At 43.7% G+C, this 16,604-nt stretch overlaps 1 protein-coding gene across 2 annotated transcripts in view; it reads right to left on the bottom strand.

Moving 5' to 3' along the window:
• Positions 1-14,173, bottom strand: part of CCSER1 (coiled-coil serine rich protein 1) — a 1,470,964-nt gene extending 1,456,791 nt beyond the window's left edge. Inside the window, exon 1 of one of the 2 annotated variants that reach the window (XM_077277225.1) lies at positions 13,833-14,173. The gene's annotated coding sequence lies outside the window, so the exon portion shown is untranslated. The remainder of the gene's footprint in view (positions 1-13,832) is intronic. The other variant, XM_077277233.1, reaches the window with a different exon arrangement.
• Between the last annotated feature and the right edge of the window lie 2,431 nt (positions 14,174-16,604).

Raw genomic sequence — 16,604 nt, 5'->3', positions numbered from 1 at the left:
AAAATCTGGTGTCGCATCTACTAAGGATACTAATTTGATTTTATGAGGACAAACTTGCCTTTATTCATTGAGATTACTGCTCATCTTGGGCCTATCAGTCAAGGAATGTACACGTACACAGGGAAGGCTGTCAGTCACTAAGCAGGACCACCCCATTGACTGCTGTGCCCAGAAAGAGAGAGATGGAATGAATAAAATAATGGAAATGATGCTAAATCCCCTTAAATATTATATTAATTCTATCTCTGGTTTAAAGTTTTCTTTTTGTTTAATATTCTGTTGTTTTCCGATATGGCTCATTTAGATGACTGATTTTTCCCATACATAAAGACATGGTTTCTTGTCGGAATTTCATTAGAATTTGGTCAGTGTGCCAGTTTTTACCATCAATGTTCGGTCACAGATATATCAATTGTTCTCGGATGAAAAAAATTTTTTGGGAAAGTTTCTCTACCAAATCAGCAGCAGCAGAATGAAATCCGAATAGTGTCAGATTTTTTTCACAAACCAATAGAATTGTATTGGCGGCTTTAATCCGAGAATTTAATCAAGATCAGACATGTCTCCATGATTTGTGATGACCACTGGTTCCGCAAATCTATACTGACATCATGTGAACAGCTACATAGACTATATATTATAAGCACAAGTTATATCTGTGAAAAATATGGATATAACTCATGCAAGAAAAACTGATGTCTTAATGAGGTCTTAAATTAATTTCTCACATCTGTAAAATATGCTGAGTGTCAATCTCTACTTTCATTACAATGTCCTCAGGAGATGCCATCCAAACTTCCCAACACCTTGAATGACTATTACATGGATATGCCTATAAAGTCTATTAGAATTACAGAAAGAACAGAACATGTGCATTTGCTTCCATAACATCCATAAGGCCGGGGTCACACTTGCGAGTTAAATGCGAGAAACTCGAGTCTCTCACATCAAGTCCCGGCACAGCCGCCGACATAGAATACATGCAGCCACACACTCCGGTCCCAAGTGCCGGCGGCAGTGCCGGGACTTAATGCGAGAGACTCGCTCGAATTTCTTGCACTGAATTCACAAGCGTGACCACAGCCTAAGTCTCGTTCTCTCCTTGCATTCTACACCTACTTGTCCAGAATGGACACATTCATATTATGCTGTGGTGCACATGTTAGGGAGCAAGTTGCTCCAGTAATATGTCAAAGAGATCCCAGCACCCAGGTTAACAATGTGAGTGGATGTGGAACTAGGAGGATTTCCTCTAATTTTATGCAGCCATTAGGTAGGAAATGAGAAAAGTACCAACAAAATGTGGACACCTCGATACGAGGCAATAAGCATTCTCATTATGTATCTACTGTCAACAATAACCTGCAGCCAAACCTTTATTTACCTTCTATGAGGATTGTCAAACAGTACAGCAAATAAAAGAAACACATACATAGAAAAATAACTAGGAGGCTATAGCAACACACAACAAGAATGGCTTATATGGACAGGAACCTCACAATGTATGAGCTGAAACAGAGCAGGGTAAGAAAAGGGCTATGGTGGTGGAGGAGGGCAGAAGGCAGTGTTAAGTCCAAAAGAACATCTTAATGTTATCATCCATTTACAAACATGTCACTGTAGTCCATTTAGTGATATGAACACTTTCAAGAACACATGGAAAATGAGTCGTTTATGATGCTAGACGGCCGTAGCTTCACTAAACCTGGGTGGTTATGGAAAAATTTACACTGATTGTGTGGGCCTAAACCATTATATTTTACCATTAATTATGTCCCCCCTAAAATATTATAATATGTAATGTAAATGGGTTACATCATAAGGATACCGCTAATAAAATAACAACACCTATACTCCCCTTTAGTACCGGTGCTGTTCCAGCAGTGTCGGCACTGGTGCCCCTAGGGTCGCATGATATTGTTAAGTCACACAATCCCTGCAGCCAGTCAGCGGCTGCTTCACTGTCCCATCCTTCAGGCAAATTAGACATCTGGAGGAATTAAGAGCTGGGGTTGTTGTTTGCTTTAATCCATATCCCTTCCATGTCTGATTTATCTGAAGGGGGGACAGTGAAGTGGTCGCTGATTGGCCACAGGGATCGCATGACATAATGTGACGCAAGCCCTGGAAGAGCAAGTGCCAAAACTGCTGGAATGCGGTCATGAAAGAACTAGACATGCTCAGCCTTGCTCAATACAAGGGAATCGAGTGAGGCTGGACATGTTAAGTCGCAATGTGGCTGGAAGTATGCCAAACATATATTTGTGATCACATCACAGTCTGCACCGGAGAATCCTCACAGCTCGCACACTGAGGATTCATAAATCTGCAGTCACAGAGTGACTTCCAACAAGGCTGGACATCCCCTTAAGGGCTCATTGTCACTTGCGAGAGAAAAAACGGTCCGTAATCTGGACTGAAAAAAACGGATGTAGCGTATGCGATTGTCATGCGAGTGTAATGCGAGTGCAATGCGATTTTTTAATCGCACCATCCGTTTTACATCCGTATGACATCCGTTTTTTTTTCTCTGCAACTAATTTTATACAGTCATTTACAGGACCATTTACAGTGTTCTATGCCACAGAATGATAAGGTATCCGTAAAAAATGGACGGAATACGGATGGTCTGTATTCCATGTGTTTTTTTCACGCACCCATTGACTTACATTGGCGAGTCTCGTCCGAGAATCGCAGCAATACGCAACATGCTGCGATTTTTTTCTCAGTCCGATTTCGGCTGAGAAAAAATTGCAAATGAAAAGACACCTATTGAATAACATTGGTCCGAGTGCAATCCGATTTTTTATCGGATTGCACTCGTCCGTTTTCCTTGCAAGTGGAAATGAGCCCTAAAGGAGATAAAAGTGCCCAGCTCTGCTGATCGGTAAGAGTCCCAGCAGTCAGATGCCCACCAATCAACAAGACACCTTTACATAGAGGTCAACATTTTTCCAACATCTTTTGGCCATAGCAGATTAGGGGGGAAATTTCCCTGTTTGGGTAATCATTGGGGGTTCCAGTGGTGGGGTTTTAGGCTGGAAAAAAATCATTCTTTTTTTTAAAAACTTTCATTACAAAAACTGAAAATTCAATGAAACATGGATACTTGCAGTTGTGCTATCATTGTTTCTACAGGCAGTTTTCATTCGGAGATGGGCTGTAAACCTTCAGGCCATAAAACCTATTTACATTTATCAGGCATCACATAGATCCAAACAATACTGAACATTCATAGAGGTAATTGCAAAACAGCCTGAAATCATCCACAGCGAGCCATAAAAATGTGGCCTTATGTATCATCACTAACAGAAAGTACTGTCCCATAAGCCTTAGCATCCAATCAGATTACGTGCCTAGCTTACGGTTCTCTAGGAAAAATGAAAGCTGCACTGTGATTGGTTGCTTTAAGAAACTAGGTTTATTTACTGTCCATTGGTTAAAATTGGCTACCTGATTAAAAAAATTGAGTAACCAAGAAAAAAACGTAAAAATTCAAAAATCATTGTTCTCAGTTTATCTGTGTAATATCAGTGAATGGTAATGTAAAAGTAATCGCCCGACTTGTCCCTACTGAACCACATTACGTGTAAAATGGAATTAAAGTGGAGAAAATCTTTGTTCTACAGTAAATGTAAAACTTGTATTTCTGTTCTTGTCTCAATGATAACGTTGGCGCTCGGTGGGGCACAAGCACGGCACTCTTACGGGCTTCAATCTGAAGCTGACACTAGTCCCATGTGTGACCTGGTCCTGATGTTACAAGTGCTCAGTACGCTGGAATATCCAGTCAGGTAGCCACATACTTTGCCTGTAAAACTTGATACCGGCCTTCTGGCTTCCTCTTCAGGTTGGGGGCATCACTTGATGGCTGCAGCCATTCAGAGGCCGCTGATCGAATACAGTCTTGACATTCTGTCCAAGTCAGAAGAAACACTGTTTTCTTCCGCTCAGATAGAAAGTCAGGTTTACAACCGCTCAGTGACCAATAATTGACTGTTGCTGTCACATGATGGCCTACACCAGAAGAAGAATCCAGGCACCTGGCGGGGTACACAGTAAGGCCGGGTCACACTTGCGAGTGTGATGTCAGAAACTCACACTAGTCTCTCGCATCAATCTCGCAAGTGTGACCCTGGCCTAAGACAGCAGCGCAGCAGAGTCACAGTAGATGGGTACATTTTTTTGCGTTTTGGAAGTATCTTAGGCTCATTGATAAAGCTTTGAAAAGTAATGAACACCATTTAAACCAGTAATAGCTGACTTGTTATATCTCAAATGCTACACATTGCAGGCAATAATCTGCCAGTGTAAACCCATTAGCCAGTGCTACTGTTTTCTTCCAATCTATTAGCAAATTGTATTGTGCATGCAGAGAATGTATTGCAATACTTACCGGTCACCATTTTCTGCCATTTACAGCGCCATTCCTGTTCGGTCTATTGTTACATGACTGCATTTGCGTTCTGCCGATCACATAGTGACTGCTGTGTGAAGCGGAGGTTCCCAATGTAAGTCTATGAGACTCAGAACGAGCTTCTCTAGCTTCTATCATAGGCTAACATTGAGAAAGTGACCTCTGCTCCACAATAAGACACTGTGCCATTTGGCAGCCAACAAATATGGTCTCAAAATGTTGGAGTAGACCATAGCGATGCTGAAAACGGCAGAACATGGCATGCGATCAGTATACTACACTCTCTGCATGCATCTTACCATTTGCTTACAGAGGGGGGAACATTTTTTTAAAAGTTTTCTTTTAATGGTCATAATCATAACGGTGTTTTCTGCGGGTTAAAAAATGCCTTCCTCTTGACCTACTGGCTGTAACACTCTCTTATACCTGCACCCACTAGGTTACTGTTTTTGGGATTAAAAGACTAAAAAGTCCCCTTTGTATATATTGTACATACATTACCGCTACTCATCCTGGAACACACACCACCTAGCAGAACTATCTCTCTGACCATACTGAGGTGGATAGTCCCAGCTGATACATACTTAATAATGATGAATGAACATGTTCAGATAAGGTGTTATCTGAGCATGCTCATGTGCTAACCGAGTGTCTTCAGCGTCCTCTAAGGCTACGTTCACACGATCCGTTTTTTGCTGCGGATCCGTAGCGGAATTGCAGCTACGGATCCGCAGCCGTTTTCCATGCAGGGTACAGTACAATGTTACCCTATGGAAAACAAAACCCGCTGTGCCGACGATCCTTTTTTTCGCTGGAAAATCCGCGCGGATTTGCCAACGGAAAAAAGAAGTACCATGTCAATTCTTTCAGCGGATTCCGCTGCGGGTTTCCAACAGCACCAATAGGAAACTGCAGTTGGAAACCCGCAGTGGAATCCGCAGAAGAAAAAGGACACAAATCCGCCGAGAGAAGCACCGCCGTTTTCCACTGCGGATTTCCCCGAAAAAGGACCGGAAAAATCCGCAGTGAAAAACGGATCGTGTGAACGTAGCCTAATACTATTTCTGATTCCCCGCTGCTGAATGTCTCGTTGCCGTACGAAAGCAGCAACACATACAGGGATTGCCTGTTTGTTAGGTAATCTCTGCATGTAATTCAGCTGTCGAACAGCCGCAAGACATTCAGCTGCGGGGACTGGGACATAGTATTAGAGCTTGCGGAGGATATTCTATTAGCACACGAGCATGCTCGCTCATCACTAATACTTAAGTGTTTTAAATCCCATGTAAACACATAGAGCGAGGCGTTTCCCTCAGTCACAGGCCCCGTCGCACCTTTCTTTATGAGGAATTCCTCACTGCAGCACTTCTGGTTGAAAATTTACAGACTGCGTATTATGTGAGTATAGTTACGTAACAGGCTGACAGGAAAGTGGGGCGAGCTTTACAACCAGTTTTTGTGTAATTCTCTTCATGCTAGTGACATGAATCACAGCCTGTGGCTACTGAGCACTTCTCCTCCTGCACATAACACGCAGCGACATATTCAAGCAGCCAGACAGAAAGAAGTGACACAGGAATTTAGAATTTCTCCTGGTAGTAGTGAAAACTGAAAGTAATCTACAGGAAAAATCATTATAAGATCTGGCTCACATGAGCGTATAACACGGCCGAGTGCTAACTGATGTTTTATCAAATACCACTCGGACCAGTGTTATACTATGGGTCAGTGCAGATCTGCGATTATTTGCTCATGCCGATTCAGCATGAGAGAACAATTACAGAATGCTGCGATTGGCTCTTATATTTGTATCACGTGGACCCATAAAAGTCTATGGGTGCGTGTGAAACATCGGACTGCACTCGGATGTCATCTGAGCGCAGTCTGGTTACCGCAGACGCCGGAGTAACATCCCAGGGTCCTGGTTGTTACAGTGGCATTGCTTTCCTCATGGGCAGAGTGAAGTCACGCTTGGAAGCAAGGGAAGATCTCTTCTATCAGGTAAACACAAACATGCAACATGTTCACGCTCCAGGCCAGAAGGGGGAGGTCTGATTCTGCTTATGGGTGGCTCCCCTATATATAAATTCTGGTCTGGAGGGAAAAAGAGGTAGTTAGAGCCAGACAGCAGACTGGAGGAGTCTGCCAGGAGGACACGAAGAGAGCAGTCAGACAGTGAGTGTCAGAGAGACTGAAGGGGCCGTGCAGGCAGAGTTGGTGCAGCTCTTGGGGAAAGAGAATTGAGAAGGAAAGAACAGAATGTAGAGAGCGTGCAGGAGAGCAAAGCACAGGAGAGTGACAACTGGGGAGGATAGCTGTGACTGGGCTACCTCACTGCAGAGCGCAAATTCCGGTAGCCGAGGTTGTGTCGGACTCTAGGAGGCACAGCAGAAACTGTCAGGACAGCTGGATTACACATAATCTGTCTGCCCTAATACCCAGGAGACACAGTGACACATAGAGCCCGGATCATGATAGAGACCCTGTAAAAAGGCTCGAGCCCCTGTCATATGGGTTTGTGTCCTAATCTTCATGGAGGACGAGTGACCTGTGAGGACCTTGCCAGAAGCCATAGGCAGTAAGGGACTACACCAAAGCGCTGGTAGGAAGGCTTTCATCTCCACCTGGTAAAGGGGACTCTGAATTTGCTTCCAAGCCGGCCGGACCCTGCCTGCCCTGTGATCTGGTACCCTGGACTGTGGATACCTGAAGTCTCCAGTAAACCAGGTAAAGAGACTGCAAACTTGTGTCCTCGTTCTTCACTGCACCACTCACCACCTTCACTTACACACTGGGAGCCCTGGGGACCTACTTCACCTGTGGGAAGTTATATTATCTGGCTGCCATAACATCACCCCAGCGGACCCCTTTAAGCAGCGTCGGTCCCCATTCCCCGTCACGAATACGAACGTTATTCAAAAACCTCTTTAAGAACTTTCCCTTTAACATGGGCATCCAAGGCCATGGACCAGGTTGCCGCCACCGTGACATCCCTCTGTGAGTACCGGACCCGGTACCGAGTACCCCACGGCCCTGGCGGGCGACTCACCGGTAGTGGAGGGGATGGAGAAATTACTTTATCCATCTTCTCCACACCTGTGCTGTGATTCTCTAATGTGTGACAATCGGAGCACAGGGCACTGACACTTGGCTCACGCTCTGACAGTTTGAGCCGAGTGTCATTTTGCCCAATTCTCTCGCACGAGAGAACATACACTTGTGTGGCCCCGGCCTAAAATGGTGAAGGGAATCGGTCACCCATCAAATCAGCACCACTGTGTTTTCACTCAAAGTGCCGTCCTTGGATCAAACTGACCTCACACGGACAGGACAAAGACCGCACTAGGTCCAATGTTATTCATTCGGGCTGTTCATAGATAGAATTGGTCTTGTAAATGGAACTCCCTGATGATATATAAAAACAAGTGCCTAGCAGGGGCGGACATACCATGGGTGCACCCTCTGGGGCCGCACAGGGGCCCATGCAATCAGGCAGTCCCTTACACCTCCAAACCAGCACATGAAAGGTGTGTTGTTATGATCCATTGGACTGCCCACATATTGTTATTTCTCAGGGGCCCTGTTCTGTCTCTGTCACCCCTGTGCCATACGGATCACACTACAGATGAAAAATCAGCCTTTGATTCCGGATGAAAATTGGATGATTTTTGGTATACACTGGTGTGAACATCGCCTAATAAAGTTTAATTAGTAAATGTTGGCTCTCAGATCACTCATTCAGCAATTGTCTTATGTAAAGTGCCATATATACTACAGCAGCTCACTCTTCATTATAACCATGTCAATATTTTCCAGACACAATCTGACTGGCTGAGGATGTTCACTAAGGAGCATACCAAATCCATTTTATGCATTCAAATATAACAAAAATGAACCTATTCCTAACTCTCATTTATAGGTAGGTGAGCGCTACTTCAAGTGCTCTTTGTCTTAATCTATGTTCCAGCATAGCACCTCCACTATACACTCACCGGCCACATTATTAGGTACACCTGTCCAGCTTCTTGTTAACACTTAATTTCTAATCAGCCAATCACATGGCGGCAACTCAGTGCATTTAGGCATGTAGACATGGTCAAGACAATCTCCTGCAGTTCAAACCGAGCATCAGTATGGGGAAGAAAGGTGATTTGAGTGCCTTTGAACGTGGCATGGTTGTTGGTGCCAGAAGGGCTGGTCTGAGTATTTCAGAAACTGCTGATCTACTGGGATTTTCACGCACAACCATCTCTAGGGTTCACAGAGAATGGTCCGAAAAAGAAAAAAAATCCAGTGAGCGGCAGTTCTGTGGGCGGAAATGCCTTGTTGATGCCAGAGGTCAGAGGAGAATGGGCAGACTGGTTCGAGCTGATAGAAAGGCAACAGTGACTCAAATCGCCACCCGTTACAACCAAGGTAGGCCTAAGAGCATCTCTGAACGCACAGTGCGTCGAACTTTGAGGCAGATGGGCTACAGCAGCAGAAGACCACACCGGGTACCACTCCTTTCAGCTAAGAACAGGAAACTGAGGCTACAATTTGTACAAGCTCATCGAAATTGGACAGTAGAAGATTGGAAAAACGTTGCTTGGTCTGATGAGTCTCGATTTCTGCTGCGACATTCGGATGGTAGGGTCAGAATTTGGCGTAAACAACATGAAAGCATGGATCCATCCTGCCTTGTATGGAGCATCTTTGGGATGTGCAGCCGACAAATCTGCGGCAACTGTGTGATGCCATCATGTCAATATGGACCAAAATCTCTGAGGAATGCTTCCAGCACCTTGTTGAATCTATGCCACGAAGAATTGAGGCAGTTCTGAAGGCAAAAGGGGTCCAACCCGTTACTAGCATGGTGTACCTAATAAAGTGGCCGGTGAGTGTATACTGCTTCCAGGGGAGATACCGCAGCAATATCATTAAGGGATCATTCATATGTCCTTTTTCTGCGCACAAGTGCTACTTATAATAGTGATTGGAATCATTTACATGTCTGTGGTTATTTGCAGATCAAGTTGTTCACACAGACTCTCAAAGATATTCCAATTTTGATCCAAGTGTCATAATGAAATTGGCAAAACAAGTCTATGGGTGAAAAAAATTGACAGTCCTCGGATACCATCAGAGTGCAGTCCGATTTTCATAGAGTGTTAGGGTACATTCACACTGGCATATATATTCTCTCATGTGAGAGAATAGGGCCAATTATGGTAATGACAGTCAGAGTTTGATCCGAGCGTCACCTTAGGCCTGTTTCACACGTCAGTGGCTCCGGTACGTGTGGTGACAGTTTTCTCACGTACCGGAGACACTGACTCATGTAGACACATTAAAATCAATGTGTCTCTGCACATGTCAGCGTGTTTTCATGGACCATGTGTCCGTTTGAAAAACACGGAGACATGTCAGTGTTCGTGGGAGCGCACGGATCACACGGACCCATTAAAGTCAATGGGTCCATGTAAAACACGTACCGCACACGGATGCTGTCCGTGTGCCGTCCATGTGCCGTGCAGGAGACAGCGCTACAGTAAGCGCTGTCCCCCCAGCTTGTGGTGCTGAAGCCGCCATTCATTTCTTCTTTCCAGCAGCGTTCGCTGGAGAGAAGGAATGAAAAATCAGTTTTTTGGGGGTTTTTTGCGGTTGAAATAAAGTACCCTGTAACCAACCCCCTCCCACCCCCTGTGCGCCCGCCTGCTGGAAATAAAATACTCACCCAGCTCCCTCAATGTGTCCTCTCAGCGCCGCAGCTTGTCCTGTATGAGCGGTCATGTGGTACCGCTCATTACAGTGATGAATATGCAGCTCCACCTCCCAAGCTGCGGCACTGAGAGGACACATCGAGGGAGCTGGGTGAATATTTTATTTCCAGCGGGCGGGCGCACAGAGGGTGGGAGGGGGTTGGTTACAGGGTACTTTATTTCAACCGCAAAAAATAATGATTTTTCATTCCTTCTCTCCAGCGAACGCTGCTGGAGATAAGAAATGAATGGCGGCTTCAGCACCCAAAGCAGGGGACAGCACTTACTGTAGCGCTGTCTCCTGCATGGTCCGTGTGGTACCCAGTCGGCACAAGGGCGGCACACGGCTGCTGCACATGTGCCACACTGATGTGCAACGTGAGCTCACGGACACACGGACACAGATAACTCCGGTATCGATTTTTCCGGTACCGGAATTATCTGGACGTGTGGGACAGGCCTTAGTGTGAGCCAATTCTCTTGCATGAGAGAATCACAGCACAGGTGCAGAGAAGACAGAGAACTTAATTTCTCCATCTTTTCCATTGACCCTGTCCAAGTACATCAGACTGCACTCGGATGAGATTATTTGCAAACTTCAGGCCACATTCCGACTAGACATGTCCGGCCTCTCGCCATACACTTGCATTTCGCAAGGCTGCGCCCATCTAGTCTGCACAGGATCACAGACCACATGTATGCAAATCAAATATTCGCGGTCATACTCCCAGTGTCAGAGAATCCTCACAGTGTGCAGGGCGCGCGATGGAAGGATTCACAGTCTACGGTCACATAGAGTGGCTGCAGACTTGTAGCCAAAGGCCGGACAATCCCTTCAATGCTGATATCATTGAGAAGAAGGAGTGGGGAAAAGAGTGACATTATGCAAAGGGTGAAGTTCGCACATACAACCACCGCATGAATTGTCATATTGTGGATGTGTAATCCGCAGCTCCTATAACTATTTTGTGGTGTGTACGTGAGAACTATTATAATCTTGCTCACATGCTGGTCCTATAAAATGCATCAGAAGGTCTGCGAGTGACTATGCAGAGGACAATCCGCTGTGTTTTTGCATTGTGAGAACTTAGCTTTATCCTTAACATTAGGGAGGTATAGATTGCATTTTTATTGCAGTTCCAGCTGTTATTAAAGAGCCTAAATGAGGGGGTGTAATAGATACTTCTCGGGTGCACTCCATTGTCATCTGGCAGAACATTAAAACCAACAGCCTTACAGCCCACCCAGCAGGGGGCATACAATATTTCCTCCAGACAGTGCATTTTAAAAGACGTCCAATATATAGTATGTTATTGATTTGTTGATTCACAATGTGGAGCTGTACAAAGTACAAAGACATTATATCAGGCAAGCATGGCATAATTTACACCCAAGTCAGGCATCACCCAAGTATTCCGGTGGGTGACATGAGCCCCTTGCCGTTCTTGGGTCTCCACACTAAGGCAAAGAGGATGACACCATGACATTCTGGGCACGAGTCCTACCTGTGCTTTCATAGACCAGAGCTCACACCTACACCAGCAGTGGATCACACTGTCCCATGTATACAGAGGACTGAAAGCATCTGAGACTAACAGGGTCTCCCAGGCTTATGATATGGATTCCATCCTTAGAATAGGTCATCTCGGCACCCCGCCGATCAGCAGTTTTCACCTCCGGTTTGGATCTGTTGTAACAACTACAACAATAAAATTCAATGATAGAAAATCCAGTTTTGCTCCCATTGAATTAAAAAAGGGCTGAGGTGCTGTTCCAGTTCTGTTCACTTTTTACATCTGGCCTGATCTGGAGCTGAAAACTTGTGACTGATGGGGAAGCCAAGCATCAGACTTGCACCAAACTGTGATTGGTGACCTATCTTAAGGACAGATCATTAATATCATCAATACTACTACTAATAATGTACATCCCTGAGGGTGTTTTATTAGGTTTCCACTTGTTTTTTTTTAATATATGTCCTTTTTTATTGCATTTCTTCGTCTAACAAATTATTCTTTCTCCACTATAAAAAATAGGCCTTGCTGAACAGATTTTAACAATTCATCACATTTTATAAAGTTTGGAGCTAATTGTTGGTGGAAAAAAATTTCTCGGTCTAAACTGGGACAACAAAGTCAAAGGTTATGGTGGGCCAAATTCATATAAAGATGTTCACCACATAAATGACGGTAAATTAATACAAATTTGTCATGCAATAAACCAGCACACAGAAAGGCAGAAATGCAAAACACATTTGGACAAAATTTCACTAAATTTGGTGTAAACAATCAGCAACCACAAAAATACGGGGATAATTGAGGTCCTAAAATGCCACATTTTTTAATGAAGTGTGTCACAATTTTGGCACAAAATATTAGTCAAGTCATGAAAGAGGTGGTGAAAATAAGAGAAAAGTGACTTTCAAACTGCACAATTCTATTCTTGAGTTTCTGCCTATCTTTTCTCAGTTCTTGTTGTCTTTATTTTAGATGATTAATAAATGATCCTCAGTTAGTTCCACTTTAATATATTTTGTAATTTTTAAGAAATTGTCACATGATAATGTGTGCAAAACTGTAAAGCGCTGCGGATTATGTTAAAGCTATATAAAAATAAAGATTATTATTATTATTATATCTTATGAATAGAAAATTGACATTGTGCATTCGATCCAGCCCTGTAATCTATGAAGTAGACCACATGTAAAAGTTTACACAGGCTGTTTATATATTTGTAGGGATACATTGTGTACAAATAATGTCTACATTTCAAAAGAATGACAGCTCTGGCACAGAATGACGTACTGTGGACACGTTCTTATAGACAATGGGCTTTAGTCAATGTGATGAGCTGTAATAAACATCTTGGGTTTGGGAATTTGTGCTGATGAGTGAGTAAGGTAGGAGTGAACGCTGTTAAATATAGAAGTTATTACTATGCATCATAACTAGTAATACTTGTAGAGTAGGCATGATCGTTGCCGCTGGTTGTTCGGCACCGGTTTGGGGAATGTAGGTGTATTACGAATACGGAAGAACAAGTCCGTATACTAGGGGGGTTTGGTGACTGGCACACAATTACTATAGCAGAGACCCTAAGGATGGGGCTGCTGACAGCTCCAGTGTGTGAGTTACTTTTCCATCACATCCCACACAAGGCTTAAACTAGCAGAACAAAGCAATTTGCTCAGTATAATTCCCTGATTGGCAAAGCATGCTACAGCCCATCAAATGGGGAAGCAAGTAATATTTACTAGAACAAAACCCCTCGCATGGTCAATTCCTTGTTAGAAAGGACTGCGGTTTTTCCGGGATCTCTGCAGCCTTCTCATGCTCACATGCTGCAGTACAGACACAAACACGCTCAGCTGGGATCACGCTGCACATGACAGATCAGGTTACTGGCACTGCAGAACATGCCAATGACAGCAGCTACAGTGCCATCCACCTGCCTAGTGATCCTCCTCATCCACAGCGCCAGTGACCCTGCACCACCCCAAGTAGGCACCTGCCACATATTCCCGCAGGCCTGGAGCATGCACCTGAAGCACACCTGAGCGCAGGATGGGGGTCATCTGTGGGCATGGCGAGAACTCCCCATCTGTTCCAACAAGTCACACACTGAGTAAAGGAGAAGAGGTTACAACAACATCTGCATTGGCGGTGACAAGATACCTTACTGTGAATGTCAGATTCTGATCGGCTCCCTCTGTTCTCCTTTAAATGCTCTTTTCGCTGATGTGCTGTAAGGCGTATTTTCCAGCTTCTTGGCAGTTCTAGTTGATCCTAGTAAAAATCCTCATTCCAAGGGTCTCCATGCCAAGTCCTCCCAGCCTGGAAAGGCAGAGTAGTTGTGAAGTGGAAGGACTGGTAGCCTGTCAGGCAGCTGATTGTGAAGGGGAAGAAGAGAGCAGGAGGAGGAGCAGTAGGGAGGGCTCAGTCACTGAGATTAGGAACAACTCTGTGTGAGTGTATGTGTATATACTGTGGGAAGCCAGCACTGCCACCTCATAAGCAAAGCAGCTCAAGATCAACCTCTCCTCTCCTCCCTTCGCTCTTACGTTGGATTTGTGTCCGGCCTTCTGCTTCCCTCACAGCTTTATTGAACAGACACAGAGAGGAATCCAGCAAGGATCATTAAACATACTCACATCTTACCAATCAAACATCCTAGACAGCTATCGACATGTGCTGGGGACTGCAGCCGCATTTCTGCAGAATCAGTTCCAGAGCCCTAGATATATTCATCTAAACAGGGGCAGACATATCATTGGTGCAACCTGGGCAGCCGCTCGTGGGCCAAAGAGGTAATGGGGCCACTGCGACCTCCAAAACCGCAAACATCTTCTGTCATAGAGAAAACTATTGGACAGTATGAGCCATATATTGTTCTTACAGAGAGGTCATTTCTGTTAGTGTCCACCACTGAATCTAAACGTAGACTTTATAATACACATACCCAAATACGTGCAGGGGTCTCAATCATACAGACCCTGGGGACTAGGGGTCTCTTTGCCCCATATGAAAAGATTATTACTATTAAAGACCTGTGTAGGTTCTGGGTCCTGTTACAGGTTTCGCATGGTCCCTCACAAACGTCAAGTTACACCACCACATACAATCCTTACACTTGGAGCACTGCATCGGTACAACACTGATGATTTATGAGCCGGCATTTACGTGGTTACAGGAAGACACTTAGATATGAATTATTTATTAAAAGAGCAGCGTCTTAGAAATTCAGGGTCTGCAAATAGGAAGCAGCTGACATATTGTAAAAATGCATCCGAGCAATGAGAAAAACGTAGGTAAATCTTTCTAAATGTGACTGAGGCATTACCTTCAAGAAAAACAACTGCTAAGTTGGTAAGTTCTCATTTTCACATTTATTCACCTAAATAAAAGAATCACAATCCTAATTTATAAACCTTGTAAGTAGCACGGTGGCTCAGTGGTTAGCACTGTTGCTTTGCAGTGCTGGGGTAAAGGGTTCACGTCCCACGAAGGACAATGTCTGCAAGGAGTTTGTATGTTCTCCCCGTGTTTATGTCGATTTCCTCCAGGTATTCTGCTTTTCTACCACCACACTCCAAAGACATACTGATAGGGAACTTGGATTGTGAAGGGACAGCGATGATGATGTCTGTAAAGCGCTGAGGAATATAATGGCGCTATAAAAGGTAAAAAAAATGAATAATAAAAAAATGATTAGTTTTGGCATAAAACCAGTGTCCTACCACTGATGGAGATAATTGCCTGTAAAAGAATTCGGAAAGAGTTATGACCAACTAAATGCTTAAGAAGGTCTCTATCTGATGTCTGGCCTCCACACTCTTGTATCTGGGATGAAGCTGGCAGCATGGATTCGCTATTGCACTATCCTGGAAAAAGAGTCAAAAGTAGAATAAGAATAAGTCTTATATCAATTCAAGGCTCAGATGGAGAGCATTAAGCATTGTGGCAGAAGAAGGAGAAGCTCCAGAGCTTGGAGACTTCTAAATCTTCTCCTCAAACATGTATCATTGAGGTGCTCCAGAAGGAGAGGCAGGGACAAGATTCTAGAAGTGGGGGAAAGCACAGCTGGTGTATAGAAGTTGAAAGGACCAGCTTTTGTAATCTGCACCGAGAATTCAACTAATGTAAGAGAATATTATCACCTAGGGGAGATAATTAGCTACCAAAAATATAATTAATAGTTTTAATTAAAATAGTGTTAATGATGTAAATAGTTGTTCGTTTGCATTGGGCTGTAAGCTCCTTACTAGCAATATGTAAATAGCTATAGTTTCTAATGAGAGATGTAGGTACTCTCATTAAAGGGGTTATAATAGTTTTGTTAATTATGAGAATCAGGTTTTCATTATGGCTGGTGCTAGTAACCCCAGTATGATCTTCACTCTATTATTATGTTAATGTAGATAGTTACTGCAGTTCCAAAGTTAATGTTGAAGATTTAATACAAATGCAGAGAGGTCAGATGATTTCCTATAATAAGACATTGTCTTGTAAAACTCTATGTTGAAATTATTTTTTGAACAATATTTTGAAATTATAAATTTTCAATATAGAGAACAGAAATTCCCTATTTTAAGGAAACCAAAAACCAGAAAAAAAAAAAGAAGATCAAAATTAAATTTTTTCATATGTAAATGTATATATAGGATGTTTAACATATACAGTCATTCAGGGGCTGGCTGGCAAATTTTAGCCTGGGGGGCAAAGACAAAGCACTGGCCCGGAGTGGTGGCCCATCTTCATGTTAAAGAGTCAAAGGTCTCACATACCATTCCGCATGAGTAGTGCACATCCAAGGTGCAACTGGTAAGAAACCATTTCAAACATACTAAACTTAAATTGTCTTCTTAGTAGAGTTGAGCACATTTTTCAACATTCGGTTCCGATTATGATCAGCGGCGTCATTGGAGTCAATAGGAGTAGAAATGACCG

Source organism: Ranitomeya variabilis, chromosome 1, assembly GCF_051348905.1.
Source record: "Ranitomeya variabilis isolate aRanVar5 chromosome 1, aRanVar5.hap1, whole genome shotgun sequence".
Classification (NCBI taxonomy): domain Eukaryota; kingdom Metazoa; phylum Chordata; class Amphibia; order Anura; family Dendrobatidae; genus Ranitomeya; species Ranitomeya variabilis.
The sequence above is the reverse complement of the archived record's forward strand: the minus strand, read 5'-3'. Positions and strand labels throughout refer to the sequence as shown.